Consider the following 13,751-nt stretch of genomic DNA (forward strand, 5'->3'; position numbering starts at 1 on the left):
CATATACAAAAAGGAAAAAGGGTAGCTGACAATTTAGGTGTCCAAGGGCAGGTAGACTTATTAAGCTTTCCTTCAAGATCTTAAAGGCCAAGCAATCTTGATCATCCCAAACTATGGGGTCAGGCTGGTGTTCTTTAGCAGGGAATACAGGGGCTGAACCAACAAAAAGAAATTTGGGATCCAATTATGACAATGGCCAGCTAGCCCAAGAAAACCTCACAGTTAACATTTGCTTTTGGGAATTCCCTGGTGGCCTCATGGTTAGGATTCTGGGCTTTCCCTGCCAAGGTCCAGATTCAGCCCCTGGTCGGGGAACTGATATCCCACAAACTGCATGGCATGGCCAAAAAACCAAAACCAAGAAACATTTGCTTTTATGGTTTGAAAAGTTTAAAATGCCTTGAAGCCTATCAGCATCTACGTGTAGCACCTGTTTTGAGACTAAATGTCCTCAAGATTGAACCTGAGTTTGGACAAATTGTAATTTCTCCTTCAAGACTGTGTGTCCCTTAAGGGCTGAGATTTTCAGCAAATACTTCTTTTTGCAAGAAGTATTAGGAGGGCAAACAAAAAAGAAGCTCATCCAAAGGTAGTAGTAAGGTGGAGCCCCTAGAGAATTTTATGTCATTTAAATCAGCCTGTCAAAATTGTGAGAAGTAAGAAGGCCTCAGTAGAGCCTTGAGGCATGACTGTCCAGATGTACTGTTGTCCTTCTCAGGTAAAGGCAAAGAGACACTGACTATCCCTTTCAACAGGGATACTAAAAACTCACTGCCTAAACTGATTACAATGTAAAAGGTGCTTCCAGCATGGATGGATACTAATAGCATGCAGGGATTAGAAAAGACAGGATGGCAGAGAATTACAGTGCTATGTATTGCCCTGTGGTCTTGCACAGCCACTGGTGTTCTTTTTACAGGCAAAATAAGGGTATTATTAACACAAGGATAGTACCAAGGAGAGTAAGTGCCTGGGCCTTACAGTCCTCTATAATTTGCCTTATGCTGTGTACGCTTCCTTATTCATAGGGTATTTGTTTATTCTTAGGAGAGGTTTTGTGGGGTCCACCCGGATCATAATGGGAGGGGCACTATGAATTGTGCCTATTTCAGTTAAGGATTTTACCCAAAGATAGATCAGAGAATTCTGGGTTTAATAGAGCAGATGAGTGCAAAGTTTGGACTGCCTTGGGTTGTAGAATGCAAATAATGGCAATGGGGGTTGAATTTTCCTGAATGTTGAACTTAAACTCAAGAGATACTTCCACCTTTTTTTTTTAACTTCCACGTTTTGAGAGAAAAAAATGGCAGCACTGTGTTTCTCCAGAAAATCTCATCCCAATAAATGTCCGGGACCCAAATCACTAAGAAGCAGACATTTGCCTTACAAAAGGTCCAGATCAAAAAATATGGGCTGAGAAATAGGGACACATTGCAGTTTACACTGCAGTTTACTTAAGACTCCCACTATTTGAACATATATACTACTCTAGGGAAGGGCCTGTTCAATTGCAGTGGGATGGAGCACTGACAGGAGCAGCCCCTGTGCCAGTTTACACTGTAAGGAATTTGTCCCTGATCTGGAGAGTAGTTTTCCCCAGTCTATTTAATGGCAGAACAGGAACAGTCTCTGTGTGTCCTTGAAGCCCCATCATTGGTGTGGATTTGGCCAGGGTTCTGAGAAGGTTGTAACTATTTGGAGTTCAATTTGTAGCAATCCTTTCCCCTGGTCAGGTTTTCTACAATAATGACACATTCTTGTAGGATGGATTTGCTTTGGAGTTTCCATCTATTGGTGCTGTAGATTCAAAATCTTAGTTATCATTTTTTTCTTTCTTTCTGGAGTCATCTTATATGGTGTGAGCTAATTTATTAGCCAGATTGACAAGGTCAGGGGTGAACACTCCTTCCCTTTGATACAGGTTCTTTTGACCAACAAGGATAAGTCCTTATGTAGGCCATTTATACATACGGAATTAAAAGCCACCTGAGAGGACTCAACAGCTATAGGGAGTCCGGAATTCCCTTTGGAAATGGTTTGGAGATTGTTGTAATAGTCATGGAAGGGTTCAGCAGGCTTTTGGATGCATACCTGACTTTAATTCCAGTCCGCAGGTTTTGGGAAGGCTCCAGGGATGGCTTTGTGTAGCCGTTTGGCTCTGTCATGAGATTAACCATATAAAAGGACTAATGGTTGGTTTAACTTAAACCCTAGAAATTGTTCAGGGTTTCCCCAAGCTGCAGTTTTAATCTACTGTGGGGCTTGACCTTCTCCAACAAGCAAGTAGACTAATTAACAGAGATTAGGGAGATGAGGTTGGTGGGTTTGGGTTACAGCATTGAATTCTTCAGCAAATATATTGGGATCTTCAGTTACCGAGGGGAAATCCTTTATTATAGCCCTTATGTTGCCCTTTGTCCATGGGGTGTAGGAAATCTAGGGCAGTTTTTAGTAGGATCCTCAGAAGGTCTAATTTTGAAAAAGAAGGTCTTAATGGGTTCTGTTTGGTAAGGAAAGTAAATTCAGAGAAGAGACTCAGGAAGGGTAAAGGGAGATATAGAGATGGAACAGTGGGGTTAGAAAGGACCTTAGTTAGCACTGAGGAAGAGACCTGGGATTTTTTAAATCCATCTTTGGTTGTTTATTTGCTTCGGTTAATTTAGAAACAATAAGGAGGCAATTTTAGAATCCTGAACATTTAGTAGCCTCTAGATACCAACTAAAATAACTATCCTACTCAGATTGCTTAATATTGTAGCCATGGTCTTCTAACTTAGTTCAAAGAAAACAAGTTTGCAGAGATCAAAGTTTCCACATAATGGCCATTGGAGTTCTGCGTTATCCTTAGTAAAACTGGTCTATTTAGTCAAACATGCACATGAGGAAAGACCATAAATTTTTTTAACATAAAACTGGCTAGGATCCCTCAAGGTGGTGGTTGTTGCAGGCGGGGGGCGGGGGGGGGGTACTTTAGTACATTCAATACTAAATGTACCTTTAGTACATTCAGATGACTAGATACAATTATCAGAAACAAGAGTACTTACCAGAAGGGCAAGCTGTCTTTATCTAGATCCTGAATAAAGTAGGAGAGCTCAAACAAAAGAAGGCAGCTTGAGCTCTGAGGAGACTTACCAAAGTTAGAATGGCTCACAGAAGCTAACAGTGCAAAGGACTCAAGTACAGGAAACTCACTTGACTCCAGAGGTTCAAGTGGTTGGTGCCTTCAGATTCCACTTATGACACCATGTAAGGTCAACCTAAAAGAAAAGAGGTAAGCTGAGGCAAACTCAAGATACCAAATGTGTGTGTATGTTAGTCACTCAGTCATGTCTGATTCTTTGTGATTCCATGGATTGTAGCCTGCCAGGCTCCCCACCCCGTTCATGGAATTCTCCAGGCAAGAACACTGGAGTGGATTGCCATTCCCTTCTTCACGAGATACCAAAAATCCAGTTTATTCTGGAGTAGCAGAGATATTCGGAGAAGGCAATAGCGACCCACTCCAGTGTTCTTGCCTGGAGAATCCCAGGGACGGGGGAGCCTGGTGGGTTGCTGTCTATGGGGTCGCACAGAGTCGGACACGACTGAAGTGACTTAGCCGCAGCAGCAGCAGAGATATTGTAATTCAGGACATGCAGCTGCAGTGAGCTATAGGTGAGTCCACTGAAGAAGGTTAAGAATGGGTTGCATTCATGGGCAAGGAGTGTGAAAGGGGAGAGCCCAATTAGGAGCCATGCAGAGTTAACTGGCTCAAAGATGGGGAGCAATTCATTGGTGAGAGGTTAAGTTTCAATCTTTTATAAATCAGGCATTTATGGAAAATCAGTCTCTTAGTGTTCAAGTTTCACTGTTCTGAGAGCTAACGTGTGAGATTCTCCATTTCATATCCTTTAGTTTCATTTTAGATTAAAACCTTTTATAGTTTTATCCAAGTCAAGCTGGAAGGACATGTGGGGGGTAGGCAAAGGAGGATGTACAGCAGACATTTGGATACATCAGGAGGAAAGTATAGAATTGGATCACTGACCTACAGGAAGTAGGCAGTAGTTAAAAACTAGGGAAGTGGATGAACCTCCTGAAGGGGAATTATACAGAATGATATACAACAGCAAGTCAAGAATGGAACCCTGAAACACCAGTTAAAAGAAATGGGCAGAGGAAAAATAAAAACTCTAAAGGAGACAAAGAAAAAAGAAACAGAAGAACCCAAAAAAAGTAGCCAAATAAGTATTAACTGATCATTAATATCTAGGATCCTAAATCAGTCTCTTCACAAGCATTGCTTTATTTAGTCCTACCAATCAGTAACTCTAAAAAATAATCTTTTTATTACTGCCCTTTAGGTGAGGAAACTGAGACTTAGAGAAATAGATACTGTACAATAGTTAAGAGGATGAGTATACTGCCAGACTGTCAAGGTTCAAATTCTGGCTTCACTAGCTATGTGTTTTAGCTTCTAATCTTTAAACAGGGGTTAACAGTTCCAACCTAATAGGGTTGTTATAAGACAACCTATTAGGGTTGTTGTAAGATACAAATTAACTACTACATATTAAGTGATCAAAATGATGGCTGGCCCATAAGACTAGTAAGTGTCAGCATAGAAAATTTCAAAGAAATGCAAATGTCAAATGATAAACTTGCAGAATAACTTATTAGATTTTACACACATATACAAACACACACACACACACACACACACACACCCATGCTGTTAACAATGTGTTTGTGCTAAGTCACTTTAGTCGTGTCTCTTTGTGACCCAATGGACCATAGTCTGCCAGGCCCCTCTGTCTATGGGATTCTACAGGCAAGCATACTGGAGTGGGTTGCCATGCCCTCCTCCAGAGGATCTTCCAGACCCAGGGATGGAACCTGTGTCTCTTGTTTCCTGCATTAGCAGGTGGGTTCTTTACCACTAGCAGTACCTGGGAAGCCCATGATTAACCATGACAACTGACATGAAATTGAATATACATACTGGGGGAAGAACACCTTAACATTCTTTTAATTTCCACTGTTAATCAGTACTTAAGATTAAGCCAGAATGAGGCTTCCTGATACTGGAGAGCTTATAATCATGTCACCATATCTCTCATACAAAAGGCTATATTTTATAAATATTTATAAATTGATAGTTAAAGACATCTTTTACATTTCAAAGTCTAGGTTCACTATTTATTACTCTAAATTAGGTGAATGGCCAAAAGGGATCTGTTGAAATAGAAATCAAAAGAGTGGTAAAAACCCTTAAACATAAATATTTATAGTTTTATGTTTGTGTAAAGATTCAATAGGACAGACCAATGCTCTTAATCACTCTGTGCCATATCACAGGAAGATAAGAACGTAGTTAAGTTCTAAACTCATTTCCTTTTTTCTGAACACAGTGAAAGATCCTGATATCAGAGAAATAACCAACAGAAGGAGTAATTCTTGAATCATCCTGCAAAAGCCGGATATTAAGAGACAAAAAATTCCACACTTACTATATAGATCTGATGTGAAGGATAAAAAGGACTGAAAATAATGTACTGTCAATTTTAACTTTACTAAACATGGATGTGAGAGTTGGACTGTGAAGAAAGCTGAGTGCCAAAGAATTGATGCTTTTGAACTGTGGTGCTGGAAAAGACTCTTTGAGAGTCCCTTGGACTGCAAGGGGATCCAACCAGTCCATTCTAAAGGAGATCAGTCCTGGGATTTCTTTGGAAGGAATGATGCTAAAGCTGAAACTCCAGTACTTTGGCCACCTTATGTGAAGAGCTGACTCACTGGAAAAGACTCTGATGCTGGGAGGGATTGGGGGCAGGAGGAGAAGAGGGCGACAGAGGATGAGATGGCTGGATGGCATCACCAACTCGATGGACATGAGTTTGAGTGAACTCCAGGAGTTGATGATGGACAGGGAGGCCTGGCGTGCTGCAATTCATGGGGTTGCAAAGAGTCAGACACGACTGAGTGGCTGAACTGAACTGAAACATGAAACATTTAGCTTGGACTTAAACTATCAAATTCTTTTTTAATACTTGCCTACTTTGCTCTTGGCACCAATGATTAGCACCATTAAGCAACAGGTGCACAAAGAAAGCAGAATTGAAAGAGACACATGTACCTCATTGTTCATTGTAGCGCTGTTTACAATAGCTAGGACACAGAAGCAACCTAGATGTCCATCCAGAGAAAGCAATGGCACCCCACTCCAGTACTCTTGCCTGGAAAATCCCATGGACGGAGGAGCCTGGTAGGCTGCAGTCCATGGGGTCGCTAAGAGTTGGACACGACTGAGCGACTTCACTTTCACTTTTCACTTTCATGCACTGGAGAAGGAAATGGCAACATGCTCCAGTGTTCTTGCCTGGAGAATCCCAGAGACAGTGGAGCCTGATGGGCTGCCGTCTATGGGGTCGCACAGAGTCAGACACAGCTGAAGTGACTTAGCAGCAGCAGCAGCAGATGTCCATCAGTACATGAATGGATACGGAAGTTGTGGTACATATACACAATGGAATACTACTCAGCTATAAAAAAAAGAATGCATTTGAGTCAGTTCTAAAGAGATAGATGAAACTGGAGCCTATTATACAGAGTGAAGTAAGTCAGAAAAGGAAATACCAATACAGTATATTAATGCATATGTATGGAATTTAGAAAGACAATAACAATGACCTTATATGCAAGACAGCAAAAGAGATGCAAATGTAAAGAACAGATTTTTGGACTATGTGGGAGAAGATGAGGGTGTGATGATTTGAGAAAATAGCATTGAAACATGTATATTACCATATTTAAAACAGACAGCCAGTGCAGGTTCAATGCGTGAAGCAGGGTACTCAAAGTCAGTGTTCTGGGAGAACCCAGAGGGATGGGGTGGGGAGGGAGGCGGGAGGGGGGTTCAGGATGGGGGGGGGGACACATGTGCACCTGTGGCTAATTCATGTTGATGTATGGCAAAACCCATCACAATATTGTAAAGTAATTAGCCTCCAATTTAATTAATTAAGAAAAAAAGCAACAGCTGCAAAAATTAGAGAATGACAAAAAACATCATTCAGGACTTAACTACAAAGTCTCTAAACAGAAGATATTTAAACTGCTCCCAGGACAACTAAGACTTTCTTAGTTGTTCTTTTCCTCTCTTCCTCTGGCAATATAAATTACTACCTCTATGTGAACTCCTAGCTTTTATCCTCAACACTGATCTCTCTTCAAAATTCTAATCCTGTTTTTCTAATGTCTGCCTAGACCTCTACCCCTGAACATATTGCTAAAACTTGAAATTAAATATACTGAAAATGTAACTCAAACATATATTCTTCATCTCTGTTAAAAAAAATCTCAGAATTACCTTTGATTAAAGGGAGGCCAAGGACAAGATTCCACCAGCTAATACAGCCTACCTTGAAAATCGCCCTTCACACCCACGTCCTCACTGTTTGCCCTGCCACTGTCTTCCTGCTTTCCATTACCTCTCATCTGCAACTACAGTAACTTCCTCCGTGCCTGATACGGAGCATGACAGGAAACACTTGATTCAACAGCTAACTGACTCCTGAACAAAGATGGCAAGAATGGGAAAATTTCTTACTTCTCACAGGAGAAACAGCATGTAAGCGTTTTATTCTTAGATGCCAACTTCATCTTGTAAAAAATATTGACATTCAGTATATCAGAAATAAAAGCAGATATATGATTTCACAAACATTTAAGTTCATAAAACTGAATAATTTTCATAAAGTATGACATATGTTCTATTGTTGTTTCACATGGGCTGCAGACATTTGAACATGTGAATTACACAATGTATTTTATAGCAACCCTAGACTCAACATTTTAATAGGCAAAATATTTTCTCCACAATACAGCTGCTAAAAGAGTTGCTACTCTTCCCAAGAATCCTACATCATTTTGAGTTATCTTGATCATGCTTTAAGATCCAGCTAAAAGTTCACCAGTACTACAAAATCCTTCTTAACCTAAAGTGTTTCTACTTACTCTGAATGCCAAAATATCAACTGTTACTCATTTAGCAATCACATACTAAATATACTAAGATGTTATTTATCCCTAGTTGTATGTGTTATATATTTATATTTGCTTCTTTCCCAGTATAAAGTATAAATTTCTTAAGGACAGGAACTATATTTTTCAGTTCTCTAATATCAATCTTTTATCAGCTAGAGACTAACTCCACAGCATGCCTCAGGAAATCCTACTTCCCATGAGAGGAGTGTAAAAACACAAACAGATACGAAACACACTCAAGAGAGGCAGACAAGGTGGCAAAGATAAGGAACTACCCGCAGATGTAAAACAATGACAGCCAAAGACGGGAAACACACATACACACAGACCAACCTTTAGAAGCAGCTATCCCCTTTCTAGAGAAATTAAATAGTAATAATCTTATCAATATTGATTAAAACAACAACAACAACAACAACCCATAACCACAGTTTTGAGGTCAATTCACTCGACCTCCTAGAAAGCACCATGAAAGCACAACTGAAGAACGGGCTGGGATTTAGGAACATCACTCTATATGTAGAAAGTATTTAGCGAACAAACACCTGATGATTTGAATGTAATTTAATAACTAGTCCTACACACCCAAATTCGGAGCAAATATGTTCAAGATGCAACTCTTCCTTCACAAAACAGGTTACAGGATCAAAAAAATTCAAAATTCCAGTATAAAGCACTAAATACTACTTGCTTTGCTCATATGATATAAACATGTTTTTGATGCCAAAAAAATACATCCAAATTATAATCTTTCAAAATTAAAAAAAATAAACTGATGATTCACAAATTGCATCTTTCCTATTTTTAGAATGGCTCAGGGTATTTGTGTGCTTTTCAAGCTCCTTTCTTAGTTCCTAAGAAATAACTTCAGTTCGACTTTATAATTTCGGGGGGGGGGAGTGGAGGGTAAGTTTAGAAAGAATAAAATAGCTCTGCAAAAATAATTCAGTGCTACATGAAATACAAATTAACGAAAGGCTAATGAAGTCAAATGTTTTAAAATAAACTAACCATTATGAAAAATTTAGTTTCAATATCTATTCTCCTTTCTTGAAAATAGATGCTTGTCATGCATGCTGCAGGACTGAAGGATTCATGGAGAAGCAGTCTGACAGAATTAGAACCAAGATAAAAATACTCTAACAAGCAGCCAAGAGTTGGAAACACAATGGAAAATGAAGGAACATGTCTCTTGGATGTACCTAGTCATTATGTGTGAGCAAAAAGGTGTTAATGTTAGAAAAGGAGACATTCTTTTCATGGGAAAACATCTGCACTAGAAGTGAGGGGCCTTACTTTTTTCTTTTTTTCATGTGACCCTCAGTAATTCACAGAATCCTCACATTTCTACTTACTGTGTTTACCAATTCTTCTGTATACATCAGTGACATTAACAGTAACTAAGGATAGACTGAACTCGTGCTATAATCCAGGCACTGTTCTAAATGCCTTATATGAATATCTCATTTGCCCTCCCAGACAACCCTACAATGTAGATACGCTTACTTTCCCTATTTTATAATTAGGAAGTAAAGCTTGAAAGGGTAGGTGACATGCCAAAGGTCACTCAGCTCACAAATGTAGAACAGGGACTGGAACTCAAATCTGGCTTCAGAGTCCACAGTCTTAAATACTTCCTTATACTACCTCTCAAATTATATAAAGAACATATTTCACAAAGCATTTTAAAATGGCCATTCAGGATTTCCCTGGAAGTCCAGTGGCTAAGACTCTGTGCTCCCAGTGCAGGGGGCCTGGGTTCAATCCCTGGTCAGGGAACTGGATCCCACATGCTGCAACTAAAAGATCTTGCATGCTGCAATGAAGACCCAGCGTAGCCAAATTAAAAATAAACAGTTTAATATAAAGTGGTGCTGGCACTAACAAAAATGAATTCATACAACCAAGTGACATATAGTTAAAATATTTAAAGCATATATATGTGGAAAATCTTCATACTAAGGAAGTTTTTAAAAAGACAGTGGTAATATCAATGATGTGAAATCCAGTGCCAATTTTAGATGCCTAGATGTGCAAATTTCCAAGTATTTATAGGCTTAAAGAAAGATTTAAAATAATGTCAGGTACAAGATATAATTTAAAATATAAGCCATCATCTAGAGCTTCTTCTCTTGTTGCTAGTATTTCACATTAATACTTGATGAATGATATATGAATAAAATCATCAAGGAAGGAATTTACTTAATAGTGTGTGTCAGCCAATACAGTATACTAACGCATATATATGGAATTTAGAAAGATGGTAACGATGACCCTATATGCGAGACAGCGAAAGAGACACACATGTACAGAACAGTCTTTTGGACTCTGTGGGAGAAGGTGAGGGTGGGATGATTTGAGAGAATAGCACTGAAACATGTATATTATCATATGTGAAACAGATCACCAGTCCAGGTTTGATGCATGAGACAGGGTGCTCAGGGCTGGTGTACTGGGATGACCCAGAGGAATGGGATGGGGAGGGACGTGGGAGGGGGTTCAGGATGGGGAACACATGTATACCCGTGGCTGATTCACATCAATATATGGCAAAACCAATACAATGTTGTAAAGTAATTAGCCTCCAATTAAAATAAATAAATTAAAAAAAAATAGTGTGTGTCAGGCACTGTTTCAAGCACTTCACAAATATTTACTCATTTAACTCTCCTAACAGCCTATAAAGTAGTTATAATTGGAGCCAGTATTCAACTCAGGTAGTTTGGTTTAAGAATCTGTGCTCTTAACCTCACTAGCTCTGTTGAAATTTAAGAAACGGTGATATTTGCAGATGACATGATACTATATGTAAAAAAACCCTAAAGATGCAACCAGAAAATTACTAGAGCTAATCAATGAATACAGTAAAGTCATAGGATATAAAATTAATACACAGAAATCCTTTGCATTCCTATATACTAATAATGAAAAATCAGAAAGGGAAATAAGGAAACAATCCCATTCACCAGTGCAACAAAAAGAATACTTGGGAATAAACCTACCCAAAGAGACAAAAGACCTGTATGCAGAAAACTGTAAGACAGTGTTGAAAGAAATAAAAGATGACATGAACAGATGGAGAGATATACCATGCTCTTGGGTTGGAAGAATCAATATTGTCAGAATGACTATACTACTCAAAGCAACCTACAGATTCAATACAATCCCTGTCAAAACTACCAAAGGGAATTTTTCACAGAACTAGAACAAACAATTTCACAATTTGTACGGAAACACAAAACACCCCAGATAGCTAAAGTAATCTTGAGAAAGAAAAATGGAGCTGGAGGACTCAAACTTCTTGACTTCAGATTATATTACAAAGCTATAGTCATCAAGACAGTATGGTACTGGGACAAAAACAGAAACATAGACTCAAATATAGACCAATGGAACAAGATAGAAAGCCCAGAGATAAACCCACACACCTATGGGCACCCTGTCTTTGACAAAGGAGGCAAGACTATACAATGGAGAAAAGATAGGACCACTCTTCAATAAGTGGTCCTAGGAAAACAAGACAACTACATGTAGAAGAATGAAACTAGAACACTTCAGAACACCATACACAAAAATAAACTCAAAACGGATTAGACTTAAATGTAAAACCAGAAACAATAAAGCTCTTAGAGAAAAACATAGGCAGTACACTCTTTGACATAAATCACAGCAAGATCCTCTTTGACCCACCTTCTACAATAATTCTGCTTTATTGACTATGCCAAAGCCTTTGACTGTGTGGATCACAATAAACTGTGGAAAATTCTGAAAGAGATGGGAATGCCAGACCACCTGACCTGCCTCCTGAGAAACCTATATGGAGATCAGGAAGAAACAGTTAGAACTGGACATGGAACAACAGACTGGTTCCAAATAGAAAAAGGAGTACGTCAAGGCTGTATATTGTCACCCTGCTTATTTAATTTCTATACAGAGTACATCATGAGAAACGCTGGGCTGGAAGAAGCACAGGCTGGAATCAAGATTGCCGGGAGAAATATCAATAACCTCAGATATGCAGATGACACCACCCTTATGGCAGAAAGTAAAGAAGAACTAAAGAGCCTCTTGATGAAAGTGAAAGAGGAGAGTGAAAAAGTTGGCTTAAAGTTCAACATTCAGAAAACTAAGATCTTGACATCCAGTCCCATCACTTCATGGCAAATAGATGTGGAAACAGTAGCTGACTTTATTTTTCTGGGCTCCAAAATCACTGCAGATGGTGATTGCTGCTGCTGCTGCTGCTAAGTCGCTTCAGTTGTGTTCGACTCTGTGTGACCCCATAGATGGCAGCCCACCAGCAGCAGCTGCTCTTGCTGCTAAGTCACTTCAGTTGTGTTCAACTCTGTGCGACCCCATAGACGGCAGCCCACCAGACTCCCCCATCCCTGGGATTGTCCAGGCAAGAACACTGGAGTGGGTTGCCATTTCCTTCTCTGATGCATGAAAATGAAAAGTGAAAGTGAAGTCACTCAGTCGTGTCCGACTCTTAGTGATCCATGGACTACAGCCTACCAGGCTCCTCCGTCCATGGGATTTTTCCAGGCAAGAGTACTGGAGTAGGGTGCCATTGCCTTCTCCAGCAGATGGTGATTGCAGCCATGAAATTAAAAGACGCTTACTCCTTGGAAGGAAAGTTATGACAAACCTAGACAGCATATTAAAAAGCAGAGACATTACTTTGTCAACAAAGATCTGTCTAGTCAAGGCTATGGTTTTTCCAGTGGTCATGTATGGATGTGAGAGTTGGACTGTGAAGAAAGCTGAGCGCCAAAGAATTGATGCTTTTGAACTGTGGTGTTGGAGAAGACTCTTGAGAGTCCCTTGGACTGCAAGGAGATCCAACTAGTCCATCCTAAAGGAGATCAGCCCTGGGTGTTCACTGGAGGGACTGATGGTGAAGCTGAAACTCCAATACTTTGGCCACCTGATGCAAAGGGCTAACTCATTTGAAAAGACCCTGATGCTGGGAAAGATTGAGGGCAGGAGGAGAAGGGGACGACAGAGGATGAGATGGTTGGATGGCATCACCGACTCAATGGACACGGGTTTGGGTGGACTCCGGAAGTTGGTGATAGACAGGGAGGCCTGGCGTGCTTTGGTTCATGGGGTTGCAAATAGTCGGACACGACTGAGGGACTGAACTGAACTGAACTACAATAATGGAAATAAAATTAAACAAATGAAACCTAATTAAACTTGAAAGCTTTTGCACAGCAAAGGAAACAATAAGCAAGATTAAAAGACAACCCTCAGAATGGGAGAAAATAATTGCAAGTGAAACAACTGACAAAGGATTAATCTCCAAAATACATAAGCAGCTCATACAGCTCAATATCAGAAAAATTAACAGCCCAATCAAAAAATGAGCAGACCTAAACAGACATTTCTCCAAAGAGACCTACAGATGGCCAATAAAACATGAAAAGATGCTCAACATCACTATTGGAGAAATGCAAATCAAAACTACAATGAGGTATCACCTCACACCAGTCAGAATGACCATCATTAAAAAATCTATAAAGAATAAATGCTGGAGAAGATGTGGAGAAAAGGAAACTCTCTTGCACTGTTGGTAGGAATGTAAATCGATACAGTCACTATGCAGAACAGTATGGAGATTCCTTAAAAAACTAGGAATAGAACTACACATGTGCATACATGCTCAGTCATGTCCAGTGCTATGCGACCCTATCAAGTGCAGCCCGCCAGCCTCCTCTGTC

The 13,751-nt window shown here is 39.7% G+C and overlaps 1 protein-coding gene across 5 annotated transcripts in view; it reads right to left on the minus strand.

Moving 5' to 3' along the window:
* Positions 1 to 13,751, minus strand: part of WDR89 (WD repeat domain 89) — a 49,109-nt gene that overhangs the window by 25,764 nt on the left and 9,594 nt on the right. For 2 of the 5 annotated variants that reach the window (XM_061429081.1, XM_061429084.1), the window contains exon 2: positions 3,196 to 3,260. The exons of 1 other annotated variant lie outside the window; for it this stretch is intronic. The gene's annotated coding sequence lies outside the window, so the exon portion shown is untranslated. Of the gene's footprint in view, positions 1 to 3,135; positions 3,261 to 13,751 lie in introns of all 5 variants that reach the window. 2 more of the 5 variants (XM_061429080.1, XM_061429082.1) reach the window with 1 other exon arrangement.

Source organism: Bos javanicus, chromosome 10 (assembly GCF_032452875.1).
Source record: "Bos javanicus breed banteng chromosome 10, ARS-OSU_banteng_1.0, whole genome shotgun sequence".
Taxonomy (NCBI): Eukaryota; Metazoa; Chordata; class Mammalia; order Artiodactyla; family Bovidae; genus Bos; species Bos javanicus.